Source organism: Chelmon rostratus, chromosome 6, assembly GCF_017976325.1.
Source record: "Chelmon rostratus isolate fCheRos1 chromosome 6, fCheRos1.pri, whole genome shotgun sequence".
NCBI classification, from domain to species: Eukaryota; Metazoa; Chordata; class Actinopteri; order Chaetodontiformes; family Chaetodontidae; genus Chelmon; species Chelmon rostratus.
The window spans coordinates 22,673,559-22,687,159 of NC_055663.1; positions in this window are offsets into that span (position 1 = coordinate 22,673,559).

The window sequence follows — 13,601 nt, forward strand, 5'->3', positions numbered from 1 at the left end:
GGATTACTACTGAAATTCCTGATTACCACTCGGCCAATGGTTTCTCAAAAACCTGTGAACGAGGTCGAGGGAGCTTGAAATACTGTTTGTTGTTCTAACAGTCAGCTGCATAAGATTGCAACCAGGCTGCATCACATTCGTTAGCAGTTTGGTGGGCCTTGTCTCGCTAAAGGTCGGTCAGATTACACAGAAATAAAATCCATGAAGGGATTTTGAGTGTCTGGTTCAGATTTACAGCACCATCTCATTTAAAGAGTTTGTACTCAATGGTGAAGTGTGGAAACATGAGTAGTGGAATGTAACTAAATACTTTTACTGAAGTATGAAGTAAGAAATTTTAGGTTTTGTACTTCACTAGAGTATTTCCATTTTTGCAACTTTATACTTCTAGTCCACGACATATATATTGTACTTTTTACTCCACTACATTTGTCTGACAGATATAAATACAATTTACTTTTCAGATTATCATTTTATACCCTTTCTGTAAAGTGAAAACCATGTATCTCCAAATTTGGTGATTTTTAATTAGAATTCTTCTGAGAAACTGAAAAATCATGTGTTCTTTTATCAGTTAAGAAAATTCCCCTGCTTCTCAAAATAAGTAAAACCCTCTTGAATTAGCTGGAAAATGCATCATCACAAAACTGAAACCATGCTGTTTTTCTGACCTCGTGAAAAGTTGACTTTTTAGAGATACATGGTTCTCGCAGGACAGCGACACTACAAACATATGATGATCTTATAGAATATGATGCTTTGCTGTAGATTAAACTACCCAGCAGTGTGTAAAGTATTTCAAATTACCTGAAACAGCTACAGCAGCAAAATGCATCATTCAAGATAATGCAGTGGTAATATTAATCTAAAAACATCATGTATGATATTAAAACACTGATACTGAAACATCTTTCTACAGAATTACTACTTTTACTTTTCAGACTTTACAATAAGTACATTTCAAGATTCAAGATTCAAGACTCAAGATCGTCTTTATTATCACGGAGCATAGCATGTCAATCAAATTTGTATTGCAACCCCCATGTTAGAAACAATAAGAAATATAAGAAAGTAATAATAAAATAAAATAAAGATACTAGAACAAACTAAACTAACATGCAGATAAAAATATGTGTAAATGCAATAAAAATATACCAGAAATGAAAATATACTAAGGCAATAAGAATATACTAGAACAATAAACAGTAAAATATACCACAGCATAGAATATACCAGCAGCATAAGATACACCAACAGCATAAGATATACCAACAGCATAAAATATACTATACTCAACAGCAGCTGAAAAAACTATACTAAAATATATATAGTGCAAAATGGCTGACCATTTAGTTAAGCATGTGTGTACCTAAAAGTTAAGTACACAGAAGGTGCAGGTGAAGGTGGAGGTGAAGGTGTGAAAGTGCAGTGTGTTCACCAGTATGGATGTTTCTGAAAAGTGCTGGTGCTTGTCTTAAAAGCACACACTGAATCAAAGCGTGATAGTGTGTTTATGATTACTCCCCACTTTCTCCGAGGGGAACTTTGATGTGTACATGCATCATAAAATTCCATGGGATTTGACTCGGTTCCCATTTGTTAACAGAGTTGTTGCCTTCTCCCATATGTTTTGATTTTAGCCCGTTTTTGGCAAACACACGCAAACTGCCAAACAGGCACACAGGCAAGCTGGCCTCCAGTGCGAACATGTGAGGATGAACAGCTCCTTGACGGAGCCAGGATTCCCACTCTGAGCGATTCCCTGAACACTGCGCACAGCAGGTGGAAACAGTTGGACTTCATCAGATGTGTTTACATTAGGAGGGATTTACTGTTTCTGTGTTTGTTTCTATAAATCACTCAGCGATTCATGTGAGGCTTTGTTTTGAAAATGATTGGAACATGTAGTCCACGATATTGCTTTGTTCCACAAAACAATAATATGCATGCCATACGCGTGTTCCTTTTTTTTAGGCGGTCTGGAAATTATGTGATACACACACACACACAGAGACACACACACACACACACACACACACACACGCACAGTCTGCCCTCTTTTATATAAATTCTCAACATAATGCAGGACACTTTGACACAATTACTGCCTCCAAAAAAAATAAAAAAAAATAAAAACGATAAAATTGAATCAACACCTGTTTAAGACAAAATGATCAAATACTTGAACATCACAACCTTGAGTATTCTAGGTTTTATTGCAGTGCTGTTGTGTAGACTACATTAGGTGTACTTTGGTACCTAATAAAAGGGCAATTGAGAATACAATACTGCATAATTAGAGTACATCTCAACAACCCTTGCTGGAACTTAGTTTCAGTCTTATTTCAAAAACAAAAACCCTCTCTCAGCAGTTACTGAACATGCTTTTATTTGCTTAAATGGGATATACTTCCAACTTTGGATATCCAACTCTTACTCCTGCATGGTTTGAATGCATCTTATCCTTTTTCTTTTATCTTTATTGCCTTTCTATAGTTAGATGTGCATTAATATCATTATCAATAGATACATTTTAAAAAAATATTTGTTAGATTGCTTGAAAGGCCACATCTTTGGATAAAGATATTATTCTTGTTTTTTTACATCCACTTTCAGACAGCGTGAATCATTTGAGTTGAGTGGGGAACGTATATAATCACAAACACCTTGCTCAATTAAGTTGCCGTTTGTTAGAGAATTACTGGCATTCTCTGCAGTTTGTATCTGCATCTCTTGTGCATACTGTTGTATACTTTTATCCTTTGCATTATAGAGCTGGAAAATAACGGCTTCTCAGCACATGGTCAATAACTGGAAGATTTCTGTAGCATTCCACCAAATCTCATAGCCTTTGTTAATGTGCTCAGTTTACCAGTTCAACTGTACAAATTATAAAGACTGTAAAAAGAAAAACCTACAAATTGTCTTGTTTGTGGCCACAGGAATGCAGTGTGCCAGCATGTATTATTTCTTCTGTCTCTATAATAGCTTAACAGGGAGATTCTCTCCTCACATGCCCACCTTCTGAGAGGTCAGAGGTCATTGCTGCTGAACACCACCTATGATGCAGGGAGATATTAACTGTTCTGCCCAAATGCAATTAGCAAGGTGTTAGCAAAAATATTGCATGAGACCTCGTTTCTCCTGTTCATCAGTGGTCTCTTTAACTACTGTGGATCCCTGCTGCTCCCATGTCCTTAAAGTGTTTTCTCATGGTTGCCGTTGACTCATTAAACTTTAACTGTTCCATTGAGTAATTGCGTGCCCATGCACTCCCTCCCTCCCCTGATTCTCAGCTGATGTGACTCGGGGTATTGCTGTGCTTTCCTGACTGCAAGCCAAGGTTCCCAGACGAGCAGCTGATGAGAAACAGGCAAATCATTTCCAGATGTTCCAACCAATGGCGCTCATTTATCCACAGAGAACTCCAAAACAACGCGGGTGACTTCCTTTCCTTCTACAGCAGCAGGACCCGTTCCTGGTGTCCCTGGTTGGTGGTGAAAATATATGCCCATACTTGTGGCCTCACTCACTGGACCGACGGAGGCCTCATAAAATGAAATAACACTACCCCATTGATGCACAATGCTTAAATTTATGGTACTAGCATGCGCTGTTTAAATATTAAAGAATAGAACAAAAATAAATCTGACCATCAGATGAGATTGAACCTTTTTACTGCATGAAAGAAATATTGTTTTAGACTCAAGCAAGAAGCCTACTTTATGTATAGAAAAATAAACCACAGATATTGTGGTTCATGCTCATGTGGGTTCAGACATCTGCACCAATATAGCTGTCTTTGCTCATGTTACTATTTCCTGACTTTCCTACTTCACTTGTGCTGGCCACCATGTGTCTGTCAGGGAAGTGTGCCCAATGTTTTCTTATATTGAAAATGATCGCGTTGCCGCTTTAAATGTGGCTACAACTCTGTAGCCAGGTCACTGCAAAGAATTGATGGAAGATAAACAAAAAAGGAATCGTATGACAGCATAATGATGACTGAAATCATTACGGGCCACAGCGGTCTCCTACCCTCCCACGTACAATCAACAGGTTTTAACATAGCCGCTAAATAATTCAGAGGCTTGGCTGCACAGTGGATGCTACTCAAGTGGCGGCTGTAAGGAGCTATGGTTAAGATTAAGTGTTCGTTTGTGTCTGTTGGTTATGGTGGTGTAGTGGCTACACTGTCAGTCACCTGATTTTTCTTTAAAACATATTACTGTATCTTCTATGCATATTTTCATCGATTCTGTAAAATATCAGGGTTTGACACACATATTTCATCTTTTAATTGTTATGATATCACCTAAGTCATTTCTTGCGTTATTATCTAATGAGGTTTCTTGTAGACAGCCTTGTGTCAAGATCTATTTTGAAGATTTTTAAGTTCTGGTTTCACACCACAAGCTGTATTTAGTAGCTGCTCTGGAGCTTACGATCATATCATCAGATGGGGGTTTGCCAAGTTGTCATGGAGGTCAAAAATGAACTTTATGCTTACTAAGATGAATATCTATAGTTTCATGACAGCTGAGCAAGATCCACCTGCTGATGAAGATCATGTGACATGATCAAAAGCTCCAGAACAGCTCCTCAATGGACTTTGTGGTGGCTTCCAATGACAAGATCGAGCTTTGTTCATTAGTTTCACAACTTTCCTTATTTTAGTTTATAAGGTGCTTACTTGGTGCATAATTCCAAAATAAAGTTGTGTTTAAAGACATTACCACAAACTAAGTGACACACAGAGTCCAGGTAGTGTTGTTCCAGTATGAGAGTACCAGTTTGTTTGTAGATAATGAAGCTGGAATTTCTCGACTTCTTTGTGCACTGTATTGTACTTAATTCAAGCTTGAAGGCAACAGGCCACATATGCAGATTGGGGTTGCATGTGTGGGGCCAACAGGGGCCTGATTGCTTGTCCCAGTGAGCCTCCTTGTGTTTGTGCCTCCTTGCACAAATGCACATGTTGTGTGAAAGAAAACAGACCAGAAACAAAGCAGAGTGTAGGTCAGGATGTGCTGGAGAGGATTCGCCTGGACGAGGTTCAGTGTGTTTGAACGCATCTCCTGATTCCAGAGGCAATACCTCACAACACCCAAGTAAGCTGCTACTGGCTCTTATCATCACTCTGAGCAGTCTGCTGAAGCCCAGTGAGATAACTCAGCAACACGTGTTGTAAACACCATCAGTCATGTCTGCATGACACCATTTCAGTTTAGCCAGAACAACCTTTAATCCACCCTCAACCTTTCACATCATCAGTGTTACTCAATCCCATATTAATCACGCGTGCTTTCACTAATTACCAAGCTATTAGTTACTTATTACATCTCATCACATATTTTTCAAAAAATCAAAACAAAGATCGTCCTCCTTGATCCCGCTCATGTGAGGTAGACTTTCTGTGCCGGGTGTCAGACAGAAATAAACAGAAAAGACACCTGTGAGTATGATATTGATTTAAATATACATCATTAAAGGCAGCTGTTTGTGTCCGAATTAGCTGTAACTGGTTCTTCAGGCAAGTCTGCCTTAACAAACAAAGCATGTGGGCTAAATCATCTTTGCACGGTCTGTCAAAGATTAGATATTTATTTACAAGTTTACATGTTATGGAATGTGACATAGCAGAGATGTGCAAATCTAAATACAGGATGACATTTCTTACCTCAGCTTGACTCTTGTTGCAGTTGGAACAGCTTGAACCTGAATTCCTTCCTTTTCTATTTAAGCAACAGTGAGCATAACAGATGTTACACTAAATGTCTCATCTCAGTGATGTGTGGGTAGACAAATGGGGAAAATTGCTTGGTAAATCAGATGATTTTTCCAGATTTATATTGGTCATTGCTGCTATAAAATTAAAGCCTTTTGGGGTGTTGAAGCTCAAACAGCGTTTGGGTCTCAGAGACTTCTATCCAGCTCCCGGGTTTACACCTCAAACACCACACACTCAGGTTTGTTTAACTTTGGAAGATAGCTTTGGCTGGAATGAAATATTCAATTTAATGTATTGAGTAACATGAGAAACATCAGTTCTTAAATTCATCTGCAATCTTCTTAAAGTAAACCTTCACATTTCACACTTTAAGTTCTTTTGACTACATTTCATCATACGCTGACTCAACTTCATCCAATTGTTTGAATAAATCCCAAATGTGCATTCATAGTGTCATAGTGATGCTCTTGTTGAAGGAATGTTTTTTGGATTAATAAGAGTTTCTTTGTTTGCAGTGATAATTGATTTGTTCAGAAAATGAACAGTGCCATGGCCCGTGGAGGGACTTATCTTGAGAATGCAGTTAGCCGGTTTGAATGTCTTTTGCTCTACTCAGGCAACAAAGACGTACAGTGCATGAAGAGATAAGTCTGCTGACACCGGCTTCAGTAATCCAAGCCTGACAGAATGCATGAAAACTTTGAAAAATACTATAATTATTTATTAACAATTATTTTCTGCAGAAATGTTTAGAAAGTCAGGGCAAGTCAACACGCATTTAGGTGTTTGTTATTATCCCAGTTTGCTTTAGCTATATAGCACACACCTGCTATACACACCTCTTCTCTTGTGCCTTAATTGTGTTGAGTGTAACTTTTTGACTCCCACAAACCTGATCAGACTTGTGTGTTGCCCATCATAAAAATACCCAGAAATACTGAATGTGGTGAATATGTTTTGCATCATGAATGAACATTTCAGCAATTCAAAGCATCATACCCAATGTTTACGTCTTGCAAACATGCTCCAAACATCGCCTTAATTTAGTTTTCCAAATGGAAGATAGACTTGATCGAGCACAATGAGGCTTCATAATGTCACCCAGTTAGGGTTAACTATAACAATCAACATTGTATCAGGTAAAAGAGTCAACTCACACAGGGATTGACTGATGCTGGGGCAACAGGGGAAGTTCAGGAAACTCCTGACTTGTTGGATGCATGAATGCTCACAGCAGCTTGTATGAGTTCAGCACTCCCGGCACCAGGATTGAAAGGTAGACTAACAAAGGTCACTGGGTTTCAAAATCAGCATCGTTCTTCAAAACACATCTTGTGTTAGTAACAGGTCAGGTGTTACGTTCACTTCAGTGTTGAACTTTAAGCCTTAAGCTCATAGGGTCACCGAAATCTTTTGGGTTTTTCCTGTTGGAAATAACCATTGCAATTTCATGACAGCGTGATCATTAACTTTCAAAATATGTTGCTCGAAGGCAAACAATCAATTAAGTTGATGTAAGTCATAACCTTCATTTCTTTGACAAGATAATGTTAAATAATAGTAGTTCACTGGAGGAAAATTAGGAAAATGTGTGGAAAGTTGTAGATCTTAATTGTTTTTCCCCAAATGCATTTGAATAAAAGCTCACAGTGATGCACTTGGTGACGTGACGTGGCGACTAAGGCCAAAACTCTTTCTCCTGATGGACAGTTGTTGTTTACACAGCCACCTGTGCTGGGCTGTGCACCTGGGAGTCGATTGCATTGATCCGACAAGTTTCCCCCAGTGCCAAAGAAGAGCATTTTAGCATTTTCCCTGCAAAAGGTATTGGTGAAGCTTTTTCCCTCGCTGCACTGCTCTAATTTCATAACCACGCTGTGGCCTGCAGATGAATCTTTGCCCTGGATTTTACCACAAGTCGTGTACATGAGTATTCATAGTATATCCTTCCATGCATTCTTGGGGTCAGAGGGAGAGCAGTAAGAGACAATTTGTGGAAGGGGATATTTCTACATGCACTTCCTTAAAAATTGCCCCATCCGGAGCTAAAAATGAAGCCACTCTGAAGCCACTTGAGTTGTTTTAATTAACCTTACCACAAAATGCCTTTCTAACATGAATGACATCAGCTCTCTGATGAGGAACAACAGATGTTCCAGAAAAGGAACATCATTGACTTCCTGCTTTAATGGCCTCAGACCAAAAGGCAACTTCATGGGAATATTAAGCCCCCATTTGTTTCCCAGCTTGCCGTTTAAGGCCGCTTACTTACACTTGTGTATCTGCATATTAAAGAAGATGATATAAGATGAATGAGTACTGAAGAAGGTATTTTGTAAATATTCTGCCACCAGTGAAGGCAAAAACATCCGCCAAGCCTGTATTGCCTCACCATTCATTCTGGGAGTGAAAACCGTGAATGACTGAAAAGGTTAGTGATCCTGAATTCATATGTGAGTGTTGTTTTTCTTCTCCCCACGCCTTACATCCACTATAAACACTAACACCTTTCACAGCCCCTGTAGAGGGACCATTTGTTGGCTGTCAGTCAATTTGGTGTTGATTAGCTCCTTGTGAGAAAAAGCTGAGTCTTGTGAGGCGCTGCTCAGGTCCATCAGTGCCGTAGTGTTTTGACAGGAAAATAAATGCCCATTCCCATGCGTGAACAGAATGGCACTGTATTCAATTAATGTGCAAACTGTTTCTGTATAAGTACTGTCACATAAATTGAATATCTCAGGTTGTTTATGTTGTCTTATTTATTTGGCCACTTTAAACAAGCATGCATATAAGGAAATATAAGTGAGATCGGTACATGCTACCCCGGTCCTGTTTACCTTTTTTTAATGCAAAGTCGTGAACTCTGAATTTGTGTGCTTTGTATTTAATTTGTTTACGTACTAAATTCTCTGGTTTATTCAGACAAAATTGGTAATAGTAGGAGAGTGAAAAAAATCCTACCAGCTTTGGTGTTGCCTTCACTTTTCCTCTAACACCACCATGAAGGTGATGCTTTTATTTATTAGTGAAATGTCTTGACAGCTTTCAGATGGATTGCTATGAAATTTGGTCCATGTAACCATGGTGCTCAGAGAATCGATCCTATTGATTGATTGACTTTTCATCTCGCACCACCAGTAGGTCAAAGTCAGTGCAGAGGATGACTCCTGGTGACTTTGGTGATGCCGTGACTTTTCATCTAAGAACATCAATACCTGCAAAAATCCCCATAACCTTTAGCTGTGCTTTTTCTTTTGTACTATAAGCCAAGTATTAGCATGCAATCCTGCTAAACTAAGATGGCGTACATAGTAAACACACCTGCTGCTACCTGCATGTTAGCATGATGTTAGCATTTAGTTCAAAGCACTGTAGTGCCTTTAAATAGCCTCCCAGAGATGCATGTGTGGTTATAGACTGTTAAAGTTTTACACTATATACTCCAGAGTTTATTGTCTTTAAATGATATGTCAGTGATGATCATAAGTTCTGATCAGAGTGGAGGAGGAGATGACGTGACATCATTCTACTGTATATACTGAACCTTGGTGCAGTTTTTAATGATACAATGACTTTGAATGACACATAAAACTTATTATAAATGAGCTAAAACCACATTTATGCAAAGAGCCTGGAATAACGCAACTTGACTGTTATTAATTACTGTAATTAAGATTATTTGCATGTTTGTACTTGGACAGAATGGGAATGAGATAATAAACAAAGTAAGAAGAGGAGAGAGGTGGGCAACAAAGTCCACTATGATGGACTGTACAAGACATTCTATGGGATCAGAGAGGATAAGAGCAATCCTCTGCACAAACTCATATTATGTGACTCAGATTGATTTTTGTCTTCAGACCTTCAAATCACACCTCTTCAGTGAAGGTAGACCAGACACAAAGGTACATCAGAGGGTGATGGCTGGACGGCCTTGAAGCAAGTCCTCCTCATTTTGAGAACATAGTTCGTGATTGAGGTTGAGAAGGTGGAGGAGCGAAAATAAAGTTAGTGCACCTCCAGTGACAAAGTTCAATTTAAGGAGAGACTCAGAGACGTGTGTGTGTGTGCGCGTGCACACGTTCCATTAAGAATGATAACAGAGAGCACAAGACCACAGAAGAATAAGTGCAATCTTCATTGTTACCACAGATCGACCTGCTACGCTCTGAGTCCTGTAATTGGTCAAGGCTGAGCAACTGATAAATTGAACAAGAGTGTGACATGAACAAAATTACTACTCTCCAGACTTTGTCCCTTTTGTTGCAACAAGGACTTTGATCTTAGGAGGCTAGCTCAGTATTACATCAGAACCTCTCATTTACAGAAGCGTAGAGGGATCAAAACTGGATAATTGCTTGTCATCCATAATCCAGACTTTGCAGAGACACAGAAAAAAATGTGTTTTGTATGCTTTTAAATAGATTTAGGGGGGGAGAATGTGCATTATCGAGTCTTGTTCATCAAATAAAAAGTACAGATTAGAGAATAGTGTTCTGTTGCTCCGAATTTCCCCTCAGTAACTCCTACAAGATAATCCTTCAAAAAGATATAACAATTGCAAAGAAACTGACTTTCAATACCATGCTAACCAAACCTTAAATAAGATGGACTAAGGTGTGCAGTCGGGTATATCTAAGAATGTGCATCTTGCAGAGGAGGTGGTTTTCTCTTTTATAGCCTATGAGTCAATATTTAATGATGCTCTCTCCCAAAACACTCTGATTTACAGATGGATTTTGGGGGATTTACTGTGGCAGGAGTTTTTGTCTGTGACGTCACAAATAGCTTATCATGACATATAATGTCAAATTTAATACTATAAAAGGAATCTCAATGAATTCCATTATTCGCCTGTGGGTTGCACAAATTGAACGGTATAATGACAGTTGCCAGCACATCTGTTTAACAATACTGAGGACTGTAAGTATTGGACTGAATCATTCACAGAAAGCCTGCCTGCATAATTTTAGACAATTTAAATCTACAAAGGAATTTTTGTATCTAAATATTTACCTGTAGTTTTACATAACTTGATAATGTCATGTGTTTTAAATCGCAATCTCACCTGCTTAATGACACAACAGAAGGATGACATTTCACAAAATTAGTTGTATGCATATGAGCCAAAGCTGTTGCAGAAACAAATCAGTATGTTTTGCTATTCTTGTCATTTAATTAGATTTCAAGTATGACATTCATGGAATCTTGACAACGTGCTGTCACAAAGATTGCTTAATGGTTCACATATAACAGGCACCTGGCATTTAAACTGAATTATGAATGTGACTCATTGATTCCTGGCTCAGAAATATCCCAGATTCCAGCAACTGAAGACATCAGAAGCATGGCTTGTTATTGAGTGTTGACCCCAGATATTGCCTCTAATAACAGTGTGGTGTATCACAACTGGCCTGCAGTGCACAATTCAATCATCCTCAACAGCTGGTATAGTCTTACAGTATGATATGTTCAAGAACATCATCCCATATTTTATTTTTATGTTATAGAAATATTAGGCAGTACATTAGAATAATAACTAAATTGCATTGTTGCAATGAATACATTGTATTGATACTAAATTTGTATTTACATTTTGATATTACAGGATTTATTTCTATTATATTTTTCGATACATAGAAATATTATACTTGAGTATTTGAGTATGAAAAAAAACAGCAAAAATAGCTTTTTCCAGGGTTTTCAAATGAATCTCACAGTCTAAAAGCGAAAGATAGTGAGTATATGTTTTCAAACTACTATTTTATTCATTTATTGAGTACTATGTTTCTTTGAAAGTGATAAATGAGTGTCTTTTTATTATTACACAACTTATCAGTGAGAAATTTCTGACCATTGTCAACTGTGGGTAGATAATGTGTTCAGTTTGTCTAATCTAAAGCTCTCTAAATCTCTTGTAAGTGTACATCCTAATACACAATTTTCTATCTTGAGACTATGCAACATTGCTTTACAACACTGAGGCATGATTGTTCCATAATGTTACATTTCTAACAAGACTGTTGGAGTATGAAATTAATTTTGAGTAGCTATGCTCCAGTGGAGGTAAAATAACTTTGTGCCAATTTAATGATTTGTATTGCAGTGCTCTTTAACATTTTGTTCTGTTGCACTTCTAATTAAGGTATAATATTATACGACAGCTGAGCACAGCCAGTCAGGGGTGGCTTTTATTATAAATCTTGCTATAGTTAGACTCTTGGCTGAAATTCTCAACCTTTCTCATGGCTTTAAAAGGTAGACATGCAGTCACTTTCTGTCATTATCACACTTTCTGGCTGCATTCATCCTGTCAGGGCTGTAACTGTGTTCAGTGCTGGACTCAAGTTATCCAAAGTACACGCATATGCAAAGAAGAGTTAATTCCCTATCAATCAGATTTTGGCAGGGAACATCCCATTCTGCAAACAACATTCAGTAAATAGAAAAAATAAATATGATGAATTGAATTCAACAATATTCATTCCCTTCGAAATAAAAAGAGCATAGAGGATTGTTGATTTATCACATTGAATTGGCTTTTTGGCAAGACAGTAGCCCATAAACAGATAAGATTAAAATGAATGATTTGGTTCTCTGGAAATAGTGATACTTCTATGACCTCACCTTTCAACATCTCAAATCACAAAAAGCTGACAGAACCATGAGACTACGGGTGCCTGTCCTCGATCACAGACGTGAACACCGTCCACACATCTATTGAGGGTTTGTGATACTGGGAAAAGTAATAATGCAATTCACTTGAATGTCTTAAATTAACCTCCACTTAAGTACAACTACCACTCTCCTCTGCTTGCAAAGTTGTTTATGTGGTACTTCAGTATGCACAATGCGACTACATCTTATAGAGTCTAAATGAGAAGCACATTATCCGTACTACAACTTCAATTAGTATTACATCTGTATGTAGTTGAAAACATGGAATATTATATGTCTAAATTGCTTTTAGCATTGTATATGCCACTGGTCAAAGTAATATCTTTTGGATTCACAAAGAGCTTACCTCAATCACTTGCTATCATTTACTTTAATGCCTAAATCGAAATCTAATTATCCACTAGTTTTGTGCTGTGTTCTCTTTTTTTAAGTGACTATGTTGATTCATATTCCAAATGACTTTATTGGGTTTACCAAAACAAAATGAAACTAGTATTTTTTGTAACTGCCGATCCTTTTAGCGCTTGCAAACGTGATTTCAAGACCGATGTTACCATCAAGTGGTAAACTTTTGCCATTACACAACGATGTTTCTTCTCCCTCGAACAGCCCTCCGTGATTAGTAAACCAACCTTTTAGACACACCGAAGGCGGCTATTGGCCGCTGTCAGCAGTCGTTGCCTCGAGCTCATTTCTCGTTGGTTCGTAGAAATTTCAACAGGCAGCATGCTTTTTCTGAACGTTCGTTAGCTTTGGCTCCTTGATAATGGTCTGACTCCGACAATCAACAGGTTAGACTTTGCGTAAACATATTGTAGTTAGCATTAATTACACACACTTCCACGTGAATTCGAGTATTATGCCCTCAGATACCTCCTTTGTATTCGTTTTACAGGCATCGTTCGTAACCTAGCTTTAGTTAATACCCATCTCGGCTTTGATTTTTAGCGTTTGCTAATTAGCATTGAGTTAGCATGGGTAAGTTTGTTTCAGACAGGTTAGCGCTAGCTAACGACAAGTATTTTTGAACCAAAACGAGTCGTGCACTTTAGCTTCGTCGTTTCAGCGCAATCCCTATTGAGCTCGGCTCTGCTACAAATCCAGTTTAAATGTGGCGGTTTGCATCATTTGTGAAGTGACGACGTGGGAGGCGCAGAACGGGGCCAACGAAGCTAATGTTGCTAGGCAACAA